Here is a 17,654-nt window from a genome sequence, read left to right as displayed (position 1 = left end):
GTATGCTTATTTTTCAAAAGTAACGGCATGGTATGAAAATAAAATTAATTCAAATTAATTGAACTCAGCAATGCCACAAAAAATTACAGCAGTGATTACAGTCAACATACTGAATTGGGGCAAATGTGGAAATTGGCCATTAATCACAGCTGCATCAGAAACAGCTCTGGACAGTGAACAGACCCTCTCACTTCTACTGAACACTGATCGACACTGATTCCTGGTGACATTGGGAGTGAGAGATCTGTGACCTTGATCCTTGATAAATAGTGGAGGTCTCAAAACTGTCAACAACTCCTGGACTTGAAAGGTTGAGCAGTTTATTTGTTCTTCTCTATTGTTAAGGTCCTGATCCCCTCAAATAACACACTCACTGACTGTGATTGGCACAAGCATCTGATTTTCTTGCTTGCCTTAACAGTGCAGTCCCTTTACCTGCAGCAGTGATCATTCCCATCTACCAGTGGTCACTAACATGCCCAACAAGGGAGGATTCGCTATTGGATCTAGTAATGGGGAATGAACCAGAGCAGATAAGAGAAGTAAAAGAGGAACATCTAGGCAATAGTGACCATAATATAACACACTTTAAGATGATAATTGAGAAGGATATAAGTATGAAAAAAAACATGGTAATAGATTGGAGAAAAGCTGATTTTGAGGGGCTGAGAATAGAACTTAGGAAAATAAAATGGGCAACAATATTGGCAAAGAACAATGTAGAACAGTAATGGGAAACATTTAAAAATGTGTTCAACAGATTGCAAGAAAAATATATTCTGCCAAAAAGAAAATAACAAACTAAACACTAATGAGATTCCATGGATGAATAAAGCCATAAGGGAACAATTGAGGGTAAGGAAAGAGGCATACATTAAGTACATAGACAGCAGGGGAGTGCATGATAAGGAAGAATATGAAAAGATTAGGAGAGAAGTAAAAAAGAACAATTAGGAAGGCAAAGAGGAACTATGAATTTAAATTATAAAGGAACATAAAACAACATAGCAAAATATTTTACAGGCACATCAATAAAAAAGGAAGGTTAGGATGGGAATAGGGCCATTAAGGGAGATAGGATAATACCACAGGTAACGATAGAGAGATGGCGGAAATATTAAATAATTATTTTGCTTCAGTATTTACCAGGGAGATAGAACAGGTGGACATGACATTGGATGATGAGATTAGTAATGAGATAAGTACATTTAAAATAAAAATCTGGATATATTAAATAAACTAATCAAACTCAAAGAGGATAAAACCCCTGGTCCGGATGGATTGCATCCATGCATTTTAAAAGAATCTAGGGAAGAGATAGCAGAGGTATTGCTACAATATTTAATGATTCATTCGAAAAAGGTGTAGTGCCAGAGGACTGGTGGATAGCTAACATAATGGCCCCAAGTTTCCACATGATTTGCTCCTGATTTTTAGGAGCAACTGGTGTAGAATGGAGTCTCTTAGAAATCGGAATTTTCCACATTTAGTTTGCTCCAGTTCTAGTCAGGTAGAACAGTTTCACTTTGGAACAGAATTTTTTTTTCAAAAGGGGGCGTGTCCGGCCATTTACGCCTGATTTCAAAGTTTCGTGAGTGAAAACTTACTCCAAACTAACTTAGAATGGAGTAAGTGAAGATTTTTGTACGCTCGAAAAAACCTTGTCTACACTTTAGAAAATCAGGCGTCGGTTACAAATCAGGCGTAGGGAATGGTGGCGGGGGGGGTGTTTAAAAGGAAGTTTACAAACATTAAACACTTCAGTTTTACAAATAAAGAGCCATCATCAATAATAAATTATAAATACATCAAAAAAATCCAAAAAAAATTAATAAGAAATAATTTTTTTTTTTAATCAATAAATAAAACATTTTCTACTTACCGACTGCAGCATCGGGAGCCCTCCAACAGCGTGCTGGGATGCCCACCTCAGTGTGTCTCTGTCAGTGTCTCTATCTCTCTGTCTGTCTGTGTGTCTCTCATTCTCTGTCTGTCAGTGTCTGTGTTTCTGACAGTGAGGGGAGGCGGGGAGGGGGAGAAGGGAGAGAGTGGGAGGGAAGGGGGCGGGGGGAAGGTGCAGGGATGGGGGAGAAGGGGGAGGGATTGGGGAGAAGGGGGAGGGATGGGGAGAAGGGGGGAGGGGGAGAAGGGGGGAGGGGGAGAGAAGGGGTAGAAAGGAGATGGGGGGAGAAAGGAGATGGGAGGGGGAGAAGGAGATTGGGCGGGGGGGAGAAGGAGATTGGGGGGGGTTGGGGGGAAGGAGATTGGGGGGGGGTGGGGGGGAAGGAGAAGGGGGAGGGAGGCTGAATGGGCCGCGCCCGAGACTTCGGGCAGGGCCCGTCCCCAGCACCAGATTTACAGATAGCTAGCGTTGGGTCAGGTCAGGGGGGTGGTGGGAGGGAGGTCGGTTCAGTTTGGGTCGGGGGGAGGGAGGGAGAGGGAGGTCAGGTCGGGGGGAGGGAGGTGAGGTCATATCCAGTCCGGAGGTGGGGGGGTGGGGGGGGGAGCGGGTGTCGGGTCTGGTCCGGGGGCGGGGAGGGGTGGGGGGGGGGAGCGGGTGTCGGGTCCGGTCCGGGGGTGGGGAGGGGGGAGCGGGTGTCGGGTCTGGTCCGGGGGCGGGGAGGGGTGGGGGGGGGAGCGGGTGTCGGGTCCGGTCCGGGGGTGGGGAGGGGGGAGCGGGTGTCGGGTCTGGTCCGGGGGCGGGGAGGGGTGGGGGGGGGAGCGGGTGTCGGGTCCGGTCCGGGGGTGGGGAGGGGGGAGCGGGTGTCGGGTCCGGTCCGGGGGTGGGGAGGGGGGAGCGGGTGTCGGGTCTGGTCCGGGGGTGGGGAGGGGTGGGGGGGGGAGCGGGTGTCGGGTCCGGTCCGGGGGTGGGGAGGGGGGAGCGGGTGTCGGGTCCGGTCCGAGGGTGGGGAGGGGGGAGCGGGTGTCGGGTCTGGTCCGGGGGCGGGGAGGGGTGGGGGGGGGAGCGGGTGTCGGGTCCGGTCCGGGGGTGGGGAGGGGGGAGCGGGTGTCGGGTCCGGTCCGGGGGTGGGGAGGGGGGAGCGGGTGTTGGGTCCGGTCCGGGGGTGGGGAGTGGGGAGCGGGTGTCGGGTCCGGTCCGGGGGTGGGGAGGGGGGAGCGGGTGTCGGGTCTGGTCCGGGGGTGGGGAGGGGTGGGGGGGGGAGCGGGTGTCGGGTCCGGTCCGGGGGTGGGGAGGGGGGAGCGGGTGTCGGGTCCGGTCCGGGGGTGGGGAGGGGGGAGCGGGTGTCGGGTCTGGTCCGGGGGCGGGGAGGGGTGGGGGGGGGGAGCGGGTGTCGGGTCCGGTCCGGGGGTGGGGAGGGGGGAGCGGGTGTCGGGTCCGGTCCGGGGGTGGGGAGGGGGGAGCGGGTGTCGGGTCTGGTCCGGGGGCGGGGAGGGGTGGGGGGGGGAGCGGGTGTCGGGTCCGGTCCGGGGGTGGGGAGGGGGGAGCGGGTGTCGGGTCCGGTCCGGGGGTGGGGAGGGGGGAGCGGGTGTTGGGTCCGGTGGGGAGGGGGGAGCGGGTGTCGGGTCCGGTCCGGGGGTGGGGAGGGGGGAGCGGGTGTCGGGTCTGGTCCGGGGGTGGGGAGGGGTGGGGGGGGGAGCGGGTGTCGGGTCCGGTCCGGGGGTGGGGAGGGGGGAGCGGGTGTCGGGTCCGGTCCGGGGGTGGGGAGGGGGGAGCGGGTGTCGGGTCTGGTCCGGGGGCGGGGAGGGGTGGGGGGGGGGAGCGGGTGTCGGGTCCGGTCCGGGGGTGGGGAGGGGGGAGCGGGTGTCGGGTCCGGTCCGGGGGTGGGGAGGGGGGAGCGGGTGTCGGGTCTGGTCCGGGGGTGGGGAGGGGTGGGGGGGGGAGCGGGTGTCGGGTCCGGTCCGGGGGTGGGGAGGGGGGAGCGGGTGTCGGGTCCGGTCCGGGGGTGGGGAGGGGGGAGCGGGTGTCGGGTCCGGTCCGGGGGTGGGGAGGGGGGAGCGGGTGTCGGGTCTGGTCCGGTGGGGGGGGGGGGAGCGGGTGTCGGGTCCCGTCCGGGGGCGGGGGGGGGGGGAGGGAGCGGGTGTCGGGTCCGGTCCGGGGGCGGGAAGCGGGAGTTGAGTCGGGTTGGGAGGAAGCAGGAGCTGGCCGTGGGAGGAGCCTTATTCACGCAGCCCCAGTGAGGCCATTGGGCCAGGGCTAGGGGCTGCGTGCTTCGGGCCCCTCCCACACAGTTTCGGGCGCCTGGAGCTACTGCACTTGCGTGCCCACTGTAGCGCGCATGTGCAGAGCTCCCGGCACTGTTTTCGGCGCAGGGTCCTAGCTCCGCCCCTACAGCTCCTGCTGCGCTGCACCGAGGGCCAGAGGACCTGCAGGGAGGTGGAGAATACGGAGGGTTTTTTTAGGCGCACTTTGTGGCACGAAAAATGGGCGTCCAGGTCGGGACTGCGCCGTTCTAGGCCCGGCTCGAAACTTGGGCCCAATATCTATATTTAAGAATTGGGATAGAACATGTCTCGGGAATTATAGACCAGTTAGCTTAACTTTGGTGATAGGAAAATAATGGAATCCCTACTAAAGGAGAAAATAGAAAAACACCTAGAAACCAAAAATATAATAATTAATAGTCAGCATGGATTTCAAAAGGGAAAGTCTTGCTTACCAAACTTATTGAATTCCTTGAAGAGGTAACAGAGAGAGCAGACAATGATAATGCAGTAGATGTAATTTATCTAGATTTTCAAAAGGCCTTCGATAAGGTGTCACATAATAGACTGATGAACAAGGTCAGAGAACACAGAGTCAACGGACAAGTAGCAGAATGGATAGCTAGCTGGCTTCAAAACAGAAAGCAGAGAGTAGGGGTAAAGGGAGCTATTCACAGTGGGAGAAGATGGGTAGTGGTGTTCCACAAGGATCAGTGCTGGGATCACTGTTGTTCTCAATTTATATTAATGATTTAGACTTTGGAATAAAAAACACAATTTCTAAATTTGTGGAAGACACCAAATTGGGGGTGATAGTCAATACTGAGGAGGACTGCAACAAATTACAGGAGATATTAATAAACTTGCAGAATGGGCATATAATTGGCAAATGAAGTTCAACGCAGATAATGTGAGGTATTACATTTTGATAGGAAGAATAGGAAGGTCATTTATTACATGGAGGGTGCTCGTCTAGATGGGATAGAAGAACAAAGGGATCTCGGAATACAAATACACAAATTACTAAAAGTTGCGACACAGGTTAGCAATGTCATAAAAAAAAGCAAACCTAGTACGATGGTTTATTTCTAGAGGTATAGCATTGAAAAGTAGGGAAGTTATGCTAAACTTGTATTGAATCTTGGTGAGATCAATTTAGAATACTGCGTACAGTTCTGGTCGCCATATTATAAAAAGAATATAGAGGCACTGGAGAGGGTGCAGAGAAGATTTACAAGGATGATACTAGAAATGCGAGGGTACACATATCAGGAAAGGTTGAACAGGCTGGGTCTCTTTTCTTCTGGAAAAAGAAGGCTGAGGGGTGACCTAATAGAGGTCTTTAAAATTATGAAAGGTTTTGATAGAGTGGCTACAGAGAGAACATTTCAACTTGTGGGGAAGAGCATAACTAGAGGCCATCAATATAAGATAGTCACCAAGAGATCCAATAGGGAATTCAGAAGAAAATTCTTTACCCAAAAAATGATGGAACTTGCTAACTCAGGGAGTGATTGAAGCAAATAGTATAGATGCATTTAAGGGGAGGCTAGACAAGCATATGAGGGAGAAGGGAATAGAGGGTTATGCAGATAGATTTAGATGAGGAAAGACGGGAGGAGACTCGAGTGGAGCATAAATGCCAGCAAGGACTGGTTGGGCCGAATGGTCTGTTTCAGTGTTGTATATCCTATGTAATCCTATGTAACAAAACATTCCCACAAAAACATTCTGCAGAGTGCACCTGTGCTCTTTGCTAAACAGTATGAGCGAACACTGTGCCAGTGGCTTACATCTGACAATCATTCCTTGTGAAATATAGGATCTTCATCGACAATATTTGATCCAGTCTCTCAGTTTTTAAACAGGTTAACTGAATCTTTAAAAAAATACCAGTTCAAATTTTCTGAAATGCCATATTTCAAATATTTTCTGCAGTTTTGAACAGTCAAGTGGAAATAGACTTGATGACATTATGCTTAAATCTATCTGATTGAAAATCTTGCATTTGCAAATCTATCATGGAAGATACAGCAAATAAATTATGATGTAAGTAACTGAGAATAAGAGGTTTTGGAGAGACCCAATTGAATTTACTTCTGTCTTGAATAAGTTTTGTAATACATTTGTTGTGTTACAAATATATATAATATCATTTTGTGTAATATTTATACTTCATTTTAATTATGCAATATATTGCTTCAGTTGGCATGCAGGTTCAGCAGGCGGTGAAGAAGGCAAATGGCATGTTGGCCTTCATAGCTAGGGGATTTGAGTATAGGAGCAGGGAGGTCTTACTGCAGTTGTACAGGGCCTTGGTGAGGCCTCACCTGGAATATTGTGTTCAGTTTTGGTCCCCTAATCTGAGGAAGGACGTTCTTGTTATTGAGGGAGTGCAGCGAAGGTTCACCAGACTGATTCCCGGGATGGCTGGTCTGACATATGAGGAGAGACTGGATCGACTGGGCCTTTATACACTGGAGTTTAAAAGGATGAGAGGGGATCTCATAGAAACATATAAGATTCTGACGGGACTGGACAAGTTAGATGCAAGAAGAATGTTCCTGATGTTGGGGAAGTCCAGAACCAGGGGACACAGTCTTAGGATAAGGGGGTAGGCCATTTAGGACTGAGATGAGCAGAAACTTCTTCACTCAGAGAGTTGTTAACCTGTGGAATTCCCTGCCGCAGAGAGTTGTTGATGTCAGTTCATTGCATATATTCAAGAGGGAGTTAGATATGGCCCTTACGGCTAAGGGGATCAAGGGGTATGGAGAGAAAGCAGGAAAGGGGTACTGAGGGAATAATCTTATTGAATGGTGGTGCAGGCTCGAAGGGCCAAATGGCTTACTTCCGCACCTATTTTCTATGTTTCGATGTTTCTATGTAAATCTGCTGTATTACAGTAATTAAGTTTAAGTTGCAGCATATGTGCAGTAAACAACATATACCGCACCCAGGTCTCGGGCTACCCATCGGCAACAATATGGCAGATCTATTAGAATGTATAAAAGCAGCATTGTAAATGTGGAAGCAGTGATTACTTAAAGCACAGAAAGCCCTGAAGAATACGAAGGTGGGGTCAACAGTTGGACAGAGATAGGAACTGAAGGCATGAGAAGCCTTACACTATGGAGCAGCTTCAAAAGAAGCCCCGGGGAATGGGGGGGGGGAGTCTTTGCTGACTCGCCCTGTGTCTGGGCAAGGGAGCGATTCTGCCGGCCAATCCTCGAGCCCGGTGTGGAGACGTTCGGTCGGTGGTGGGCTGGTACTTTGAAAAAAATCTAAAATTAAAGAATGGCATTAGACTTTGTTGCCCCAAATGTCCTCATTTGAATGCCTAGCTTCCCATTCTAAGCAAGCCTATTGCAAATGCAGAGACCAGGCTCTGGTCCATTCTAGGGGAGAGAGAGAGCAGAGGAGCTTCAACTCCTTGTCCTGCTGTTTTGAGCTTCTTGCAAAGGTACAATTTAATTATGGAGGCAATATTGACAAGGCCATACCTCATGCAAGCCTACTGCATGATGGTGTTGCGGAGGAGACGATTGATTTGACGTCATTGCATGAGGAACCTCAGAGCACATAGGATGATGGGCAGGAGGTCTTACCCACATCGGGTATATCGAGACAGGCATTCATACCTGCACCTTAGTAATACGACTGTGTCAGAAGCCTGCGTTTCTGCAAAGAAGTTGTAACCGAGATCTGTGAGTTAGTAAAAGCAGACCTGCAACCTAAAAGCATCAGGAGGACTGCTTTGTTGAAGTGACGCTTACAACTGCACTTTCATTCTATGCATCTGGATCATTCCAAGCCACAACTGGGGATGTGTGCGCCATTTATCAAGGTGAAACACTTATCTGTATTCGGCAGGTGACTGCTGCACTATGTGCCTGGAGGAATGACGACATAAAGTTCCCCATGATCGCCCAGGCAATGCGTGAAAGGGCTGTGGGCTTCTCCAGGACTGCTGGCTTCCCAAAAGTACAAAGCTGCATTGATTGTACCCACATCGCCTTGCGAGCACCTTTGGAGGATTCCGAGATGTACAGGAACAGAAAAGGCTTCCACTCTGTTAATGTGCAGCTCGTGTGTGATATCATGTCAGTTGATACGAGATACCCTGGGAGCACCCATGATGCTTTCGTCCGACGCGAGAGCTCTATATCTGCCATGTTTCAGCAGCAGCCAGAAGGGCAAAGCTGGCTGCTGGGAGACAAAGGGTGCACCCTCGCCACCTGGCTCATGACGCCCCTACATGTAACCCGGACGGAAGCTGACCGTGAATACATGTTGCATATTGCGATACGCAGCATAATAGAGAGGACCACTGGAATCTTGAAACAGCATTTCTGATGCCTGGACCATTCCAGAGGCTACTTGCAATTCTCCCCTGAGATTGTCGGTTAGTTCACTATTGTATGCTGCATGCTGCATAACTTAGCCATCATGAGGCAGTAGCAACTGATAGTAGAAGACCCACCTGAGGTGAGAGTGGCAGATGATGATGAGGAAGATGCAGATGATGATGATCAGGAGGAGGAGGATGAGGAGAGAGGAAGCCATGCAACTACCTGAACCCGGAGCACAACGGCGGAGAAGGGCGGGTTGTCGTGCCCCTTTAACGATTGCTCGAGCCTTGCGCCAGCAGCTCATCCATGAACGCTTTTCTGCCTGAAGGTTCAGCGGCAACTTTTCCAAATGGAACATGTTTACTGTTTGGACCTGTTCCGTAATGTTGTGTTAATGGAACAAATACTGGAAATGATTCTTCGTTAGTTCAAAAAGTTGTGTGAATAATGGAACAAATAATGGAAAAGATTCAGTTATAATTTAAAATATATTTTATTCAAAAGTTTAACAAACATTTGTTTGTACTTAACTTTAATAAAAATATTCTTGTATCAAACTTTAAAGTTTTCAAAAAAGATCAATTACAAACTTTAAGATCACTTACAAATTCTAAGATCACTTAAAAACTTTAAGATCACTTACAAACTTTTAACCTTGTAAATTTACATAACTTACAAAAAACTGCAAATTTGAGAACAGTTATAACAATAACAACAACAACAACAACAACAAAGAAAGGCCGCACGCATCTCTCCTCCACTTTATTCTAAGAGCACCCTCTGTGCTTGGTCTTGTTGACAATACCTCTGCGTGTAGGCGGTGGTGCAGCATTTCTCAGGTTGGTGCCAAGCTTATAGAAACATAGAAACATAGAAATCTACAGCGCAGAAGGAGGCCATTTCAGCTCATCATGTCTGCGCCGGCTGACAAAGAGCCGCACGACCCTTCGTCAGCAGCCCTAAAGGTTACATACAAACCTGTGATTATGTGCAGCCATAATCTGTACCATGCATTTGTACTATGTAATTACATGTAGGAGCCAATAGGTGAGGAAAGCCCGGGAGGCACACATTACTGCACCTCGTGCTGCCTCCCTATATAAAGCAGGCTCCCCCTGCAGGTTTGACTTTTGGAGTTTACATTAAACCTAAAGGTCACAAGGTGATCAGCTCCAGCAATGGGCCATGTGTGATCATTACAGTGATAAGCATATGTATCAAAATCCATGAACAATAACGGAAAGGCAAAGAGCACCCAGCCCAACCAGTCCGCCCCACACCACTGCAACACCCTTCATACTAAACTCATTTACACTCCACCCCAACTGGAGCCATGTGATCTCCTGGGAGAGGCAAAAACCAGATAAAAAACCGAGGCCAATTTAGGGAGAAAAAATCTGGGAAAACTCCTCTCCGACCCATCCAGGCAATCGAAACTAGTCCAGGAGATTACCCTGGCCATATTCGATTCTCTGCATTACTTACGATTTTATCTGCGCTGACCAACAAAAGGTCATCTAGTCTAATCCCAATTACCAGCTCTAGGTCTGTAACCCTGCAGGTTACTGCACTTTAAGTGCCCATCCAACCATCTCTTAAAAGTGGTGAGGGTTTCTGCATCTACTACTCTTCCAGGCAGTGAGTTCCAGATCCCCACACCCCTCTGTGTAAAGAAGACCCCCCCCCTCAAATCCCCTCCAAACCTTCCACCAACTACCTTAAAACTATGCTCCCTCATAATAGATCCCTCCACCAATGGAAATAGACCCTTACTATCCACTATGTCCAGGCCCCTCGATATTTTGTACACCTCAATGAGGTCACCTCTCAATCTCCTCTGTTTCAATGAGAACAAACCCAGCCTATCCAATCTATCCTCATAAGTAAGATTCTCCATTCCAGGCAGCATCCTAGTAAATCTCCTCTGCACCTTCTCGAGTGCAATCACGTCCTTCCGATAATACGGTGACCAGAACTGCATGCAGTATTCCTGCTGTGGCCTAACCAAAGTATTATACAATTTAAGCATAACCTCCTTGCTCTTATATTCTATGCCTTGGCCAATAAAGGCAAGCATTCTGTATGCCTTCTTGACCACCTTTCAACCTGGCCTGCTACTTTCAGGGATCTGTGGACAAGCACTCCAAGTCCCTTTGTTTATCTACACTATTAAGCGGCCTTCCGCTTAATGTGTATATATTTTCCTTATTAGCCCGCCCAAAGTGCATCACCTCACATGTCTCTGAATTAAATTCCATTTGCCACTGCTCTGCCCACCTGACCAGTAGATTGATATCCTCCTGCAGCCCATGACTTTCCTCTTCATTATCAACCACACAGCCAATTTTAGTGTTGTCTGCAAACTTCTTAATCATACTTCCTATATTCAAATCTAAATCATTGATATATACCATAAAAAGCAACTGTCCCAGTACTGAGCCCTGTGGAAACCCACTGGAAACATCCTTACAATCACAAAAACATTCATCAATCATTACCCTTTGCTTCCTACCTCCAAGCCAATTTTGGATCCAACTTGACACTTTGCCCTGGATCCCATGGGCTTTAACCTTCCTGACCAGTCTACCATGCGGGACCTTATCAAAAGCCTTGCTAAAGTCCATATATACTACATCGTACGCACTACCTTCATCGACCCTCTTTTGAACATCTCGGGTAATGTGCACTTCTTGATGGGGGACGTGGGTAGGCGGTAATATGGAAGGCCCGACTTGGGCCTCTTCAGAGACAGGTCTGGGGATTAGAGTGGGAGTCTTTGAGGCGGTCGACCAGCTCATTTTTGATGGTGAAGCCACCTCTGTGAAGGCGGCATTCTTCCTCTGGTTTTCCTTTCCAGAAAAAGATGTAACTTTCACCTTGTTCCTTGAGCTGGCATTCCCCCCCCCGCCGGGTCTTGCTTAGGGCGGCAATGTGGATGTCAAAGCGCCTAAGTTCCCGGGCAACTATGGCGGTGCGGTGTACCGGCCTGTTGCTGTTGGAGTTGTCCATGCGGGTCCTGACGTTCCAGGTCCCAAACTTCATGTTAATGGAGTGGAAGATGCCTGTGCGTGAGTTCTTTTAATGTGAGGCGGCCTTTGTGCACCGGCCACCACATGGGCTTAGCTGAGCAAGGTCTTGGTCCAGTGGCAAGGGGGTACAAGACGACTGGATACCAGGCACTGCTACATAAGAACGTAAGAAATAGGTACAGGAATAGGCCATACGACCCCTCGAGCCTGCTCCGCCATTCAATAAGATCATGGCTGATTTGATCATGGACTCAGCTCCACTTCCCCGCCCACTCCCCATAACCCCTTATCCCCATATCATTTAAGAAACTGTCTAAGTCTGTCTTAAATTTATTCAATGTCCCAGCTTCCACAGCTTTCTGAGACAGTGAATTCCACAGATGTACAACCCTCAGAGAGAAGAAATTTCTCATCTCTGTTTTAAATGGGCGGTCCCTATTCTAAGATCTTGCCCTCTAGTTCTAGTCTCCCCCATCAGTGGAAACATCCTCTCTGCATCCACCTTGTCAAGCCCCCTCATAATCTTATACATTTCAATAAGATATCCTCTCATTCTTCTGAATTTCAATGAGGCCCAACCTACTTAATCTTTCCTCATAAGTCAACTCCCTCATCCCCGGAATCAACCTAGTGAACCCAGAAAGCTCCCAGGTCACAAGATAGGTTTCTGTGAGTTCGGAGAGGTCGTGAGTTTGGGAGTTCTGAGAAGTCGAGAGGTCGTGAGTTCTGAGAGGTCAAGAGGTCAGGAAGTCTGAGGAGCAGGAGGCCCGAAGGTCGGTGAGAATTTCAATTCTGACGAGTCGGGAGGTCGGTGAGTCGGTAAGGCCCTGAGATCGGTGAGTCGGGAGGTCAGTGAGTCGGTAAGGCCCTGAGGCCGGCGAATAGGTAAGCCCTGTGAGGTCGGCGAGTCAGTAGACCCTGTGAGGTCGGCGAATAGGTAGGCCTTGTGAGGTCGACAAATAGGTAGGCCATGTGAGGTCGGCGTATCGGGAGTTCGGAGACCGGTAGTTCGGAGGCCTCGGAGGTCAGTGAGGTGAGTTGGTAAGTAGCTCTCTTTTCTCTATTTCTTTTAGGTTGGGAGTTCGGAGGCCGAGTGGTCAGGAGGCCACAGAGGTCGGTAAGTTCAGGAAGCCACAGAGTTCGGTGAGGTGAGTTGGCAAGTAGCTCTCTTTTCTCTACTTCTTTTTAAGTAGATTTTAAACTAGATAAAACTAGACAAGTCTAACTAGAGGGATGGCAGTGCAGCTCAGTCCCGTGGAGTGCACATCCTGTGGCATGTGGGAAGTCCTGGACACTTCCCGCAGCCTAGACAACCATGTGTGCAGGAGGTATCTCCAGCTTCAACTACTTGAGCTCCGCGTTTCGGAGCTGGAGCAGCGGATGGAGTCAATAAGGTGCATCTGCGAGGCTGAGAACTACGTGGATAGCATGTTTCAGGAGGTGGTCACCCCGCAGCTTAAAGGTGTGCAGGTAGAGGGGAAGTGGGTGACCACAAGACGTAGTAAATGTGCTCGGCAGGTAGCGCAGGAGGCCCCCCTGAGTCCATCTCGCTTTCAAACCAATATTCACTTCTGAGTATTGGTAAGGGCAATGGTGCCTCTGGGGAGTGCAGCCAGAGCCAATTCCAAGGCACCACAGGTGGCTCAGTTGTACAGCGGGGAGGGATGAAGAACAAAAGAGCCCTAGTGAAAGGGAATTCTATAGTTAGGGGAACAGACAGGCGTTTCTGCAGCCACCAATGTGACTCCCGAATGGTTTTGTGCCTCCCTGGTGCCAGGGGCAAGGATGTCACAGAGCAGACGCAGGGCTTCATGGGGAGGGGGGGGGGAAGGGTAAACAGCTAGAGGTCGTGGTCTATATAGGGACCAACAACATCGGTAAAATAAGGGATGAGGTCCTACAGGAAGAATTCAGGGAGCTCGGAAGAAAATTAAAGGGTAGGACCTCAAAGGTAGTAATCTCTGGGTTACTACCGGTGCCACATGCTAATGAGTATAAGAATAGAAGGATAGAGAGGATGAACATGTGGCTGGAAAGTTAGTGTAGGAGAGAGGGTTTTAAATTCTTGAGGCATTGGGACCACTTCTGGGGGAGATGGGACCTGTACAAACCGGACAGGGTGCATCTCAACAGTGCTGGGACCAATATTCTCACGGGGAGTTTTGCGAATGCTGTTGGGGAAAGTTTAAACTAGCTTGGCAGGGTGATGGGAACCTGAGAGCGAATTCAAAAGGGAAGGAAGTAAAGCAGAAATTGGATAGCAAGAAAGTGAATCTGTAAGACAGAGGAAACACGGCTTATTATGTCGTAAACAAGGTGGTCTTCCTGTGCTGAATGGTATATATTTTAACGCAAGGATTATAGAGAATAAGGCGGATGAGTTAAGAGCACAGGTAGACACTTGGGAGTATGACATTATAGCCATTACAGAAACATGGCTGAAAGAGGGGCAAGTTTGGCAGATCAATATTCCTGGCTACAGGATTTTTAGACACGATAGAGAGAGGGGTAAAAAGCGGAGGGTTGGGGGGGGGGTGGGAGGGGTTGCGGTACTGATTAAAGAAACTATTACAGCGGTGAGGAGTGATGATATGTTAGAGAGATCAGCAAATGAGGCCATATGGGTCAAATTGAAAAATAAAAAAGGGGCGATCACACTGCTGGGCGTGTATTATAGACCCCCAAACAGTGGGAGGGAGATAGAGGAGCAAATATGTAGGCAAATTGCTGTGAAGTCCAAAAACCATCGGGTAGTAATGGAAGGGGATTTTAACTATCCAAATATTGATTGGGACAAATTTAGTGTGAAGGGTATAGAGGGTGCGTAATTCTTGAAATGCATTCAAGAGAACTTTTTTAGTCAGTATGTAGCAAGCTCAACACAAGACGGGGCGATCTTGGATTTAGTTTGGGGGAATGAAGCTGGGCAGGTTGAAGGGGTATTAGTGGGAGAGCACTTGGGTGCCAGTGACCATAATTCAGTCAGATTCGAGTTGGTTATGGATAAGGACAAGAACAGGCCTGGATATAAGTTCCAAATTGGGGAAAAGCTAATTTTGCTCAGTTAAGGAGTGATTTAGCCATGGTGGACTGGAAACAGCTACTTGTGGGTAAATCAATGTCGGAACAATATCGGGAGGCATTTAAGGAGGAGATCCGGAAGGCTCAGGCCAAAAAAGGCTGAGAAAAATAATTCTGGAGTCCCCTGGATGTCTAGGGACTTACAGGGGAGGATTAAGAAAAAAAGGAACGCTAATGTCATATATCAAAGGCTAAATACTATAGAATCTTTAGAGGAATATAGAAAGTTAAGAGGCAAAATTAAAAAGGATATTAGGAATGCTATGAGAGAGCATGAGAAATTCTTGGCCAGTAAAATTAAGGAAAATCCTAAGATGTTCTATAAATATTTTAAGAGTAAGAGGGTAACTAAAGAAAGAGTAGGGCCGATTAGAGACCATGAGGGTAATCTTTGTGTGGCGGCGGAAGATGTTGGGAGGGTTCTTAACGATACGATGTTGGGAGGGTTTTTAATGATACTTTTCATCTGTCTTCACAAAGGAAATAGGCATTGCAGATACTGCTATCGAGGAGAAGTGTGATACTCTGGATGAAATAAATATAGTGAGAGAGGAAGTATTAAGGGGTTTAGTAGCTTTGAAAGTAGATAAGTCCCCAGGCCCAGATGAAATGCATCCCAGGCTATTGAGCGAATTAAAAGAGGAAATAGCAGAGGCGTTGACCATCATTTTCCAGTCCTCTTTGGATCTGGGCATAGTGCCAGAGGATTGGAGAACTGCTAATGTAGTGTCCTTGTTTTAGAAGGGAGAAAGGGATAGGCCGTGTAATTACAGGCATGTCAGCCTAACCTCAGTGGTGGGAAAATTATTGGAAAAAATCCTGAAAGACAGGATAAATCTGCATTTGGAAAGGCAAGGATTAATTAGGGACAGTCAGTACGGATTTGTTAAAGGAAGATCGTGTCTGACTAACCTGATTGAATTTTTTGAGGAGGTAACCAAGAGGGTTGATGAGGGTAGTGCGTACAATGTAGAATATATGGACTTCAGCAAAGCTTTTGATAAGGTCCCACATGGTAGACTGGTCATGAAGGTTAAAGCCCATGGGATACAGGAAAAATTGTCAAGTTGAATCCAAAATTGATTTGGAGGTAGGAAGCAAAGGGTAATGATTGATGGATGTTTTTGTGACTGGAAGGATGTTTCCAGTGGGGCTCCGCAGGGCTCAGTGCTGGGACAGTTGCTTTTTGTGGTATATATCAACGATTCAGATTTAAATATAGGGAGTATGATTAAGAAGTTTACAGACAACACTAAAATTGGCAGGTCCTCATTGGACGGCTCCGGAGAGAACAGAACCCCGTAATATTCACGGGCCCTGTTGTTGACGCCCTCCGGATCCGAGACGAGAGAGCCGTCGTCGGCCAGCAGCGTCAAGAGCTGCTTACGGACACTCTGACTTTTTTCCAGCGAGTAGAAGAAGGGGGAGCCGCGGTCCAGATCCCGCAGGAACCGGATCCGCGACCTCACGAACGCGCCTCGGGACCTGATGAGCTGCAGGTCCTTCAGCGCGGCCTTCTTCGCTTCGTACACCGTCCGCAGGGCCGGGTCCTCAACGACTTGACCGAGACGGGACTCCAGGTCGAGCTACTCTTTTTCTAGGCGCCCGACCCTGGCCACCCGACTCTTGGTCGACCCCCTCGCGTACTCTTGACAGAAGACGCGGACGTGAGCCTTGCCCACGTCTCACCATAGCCTCAAGGAGGGGAAGCCCCCCTGCTTCCTTCTCCAGTCGGCCCAGAATCGACGGAACGAGTCCTGGAACCGCACGTCCTCCAGCAGCTGGTCGTTAAAATGCCAGTACGCGGACCCCGTCCTCGTGCGGAGCGAAGTGAGCTCCGCCCACACCAGGTGGTGGTCCGAACACGGCACCGGCCGCATGGAGGCCGCCGGGACGCAGGAAACGTACGCCCGAGACACGTAAAGGCGGTCGATTCTGGACCATCCTACTCCAGGCCTCACCCAAGTAAAGGCGCTGGAGTCGGGGTGGAGATTTCGCCAGACGTCCACCAAGTCGAAGGACCCGACCAGGTCCCTCAACTTCTCGATCACCGTCATGCTCTGCGGGGCACTGGACCGGTCCCTCGCCTCAAGGGTGCAGTTAAAATCCCCCCCGAGGACAATGCAGTCGCCGACGTCGACGGAGCCAAGAAGAGCGGACACTTCTTCGAAGAAGCGCGTTTGCTGCGGGACGGACTGAGGGGCGTACACGTTCACGAGATGGAGGGGCATGTCCCCCAGGCGAACCGTGACGTGCAGCAAGCGGCCTGGCACGGGCTCCTCGACCCCCAAGATCTCCGGCTGAAAATGCGGGGCCAATAAGATGGCCACCCCACTAGAAGTGGCGGTGAGGTGGCTCATGCGAACCTCTCCTTGCCATTCCAGGAGCCACGTGGCTTCGTCTCCCGGAACGGTGTGGGTTTCTTGCAGGAAGCACACCGCATATTTCCCCTCCCGCAGGAGCGAAAAATGGTAAAATCTACGGCGTGCCTCTCTGCCGCCGTTGATGTTGAGGCTGGCTATGGTTATCTTCATGACAAAAGCATAGTACAACCTCTACCTAACCTATTGTGGGGGGGGAGTGGAGACGTTTGTTGACCTCCACTCCTTCAGCAGCCCAGCGAGGAACCTTTTGAGCCGGCGCAGCTCAAGGCCTTGCGCCTTTGATAAGGGCCCGCCCGCGGCCATGGTTTTAGCGGCGGCGCGAACGGACGCGATGAGCAGCCCCGGCTCGGACCATCTTTCCCGGGCCAGATGGGCTCGGTTGCGGCGACCCTGGCTCTGGACCAAAAAGTCCCGGAGTTCCTTTGCAGGAATGAGGGGGGACTCAGCGGCGGGCACGAGGAGATCCACCGCCTCACTGGCGATGGACTCGAGATCTTCTCTATCGTCCCCCACCGAGTCCCCGTCCCCCTCCGGGAGGTCGCCGCCAGCAGCCGGCCCGTCGACCGCACGAGGTACGGCAAACGGCCCGGCCGCTCCATCCGGCCCTGGCTCTGCCCCGATCCCACCCCCAAGATCGTCGGCAG

The sequence above is a fragment of the Pristiophorus japonicus genome, chromosome 2 (assembly GCF_044704955.1).
Source record: "Pristiophorus japonicus isolate sPriJap1 chromosome 2, sPriJap1.hap1, whole genome shotgun sequence".
Taxonomy (NCBI): domain Eukaryota; kingdom Metazoa; phylum Chordata; class Chondrichthyes; family Pristiophoridae; genus Pristiophorus; species Pristiophorus japonicus.
Note: the sequence above shows the minus strand (reverse complement) of the source record.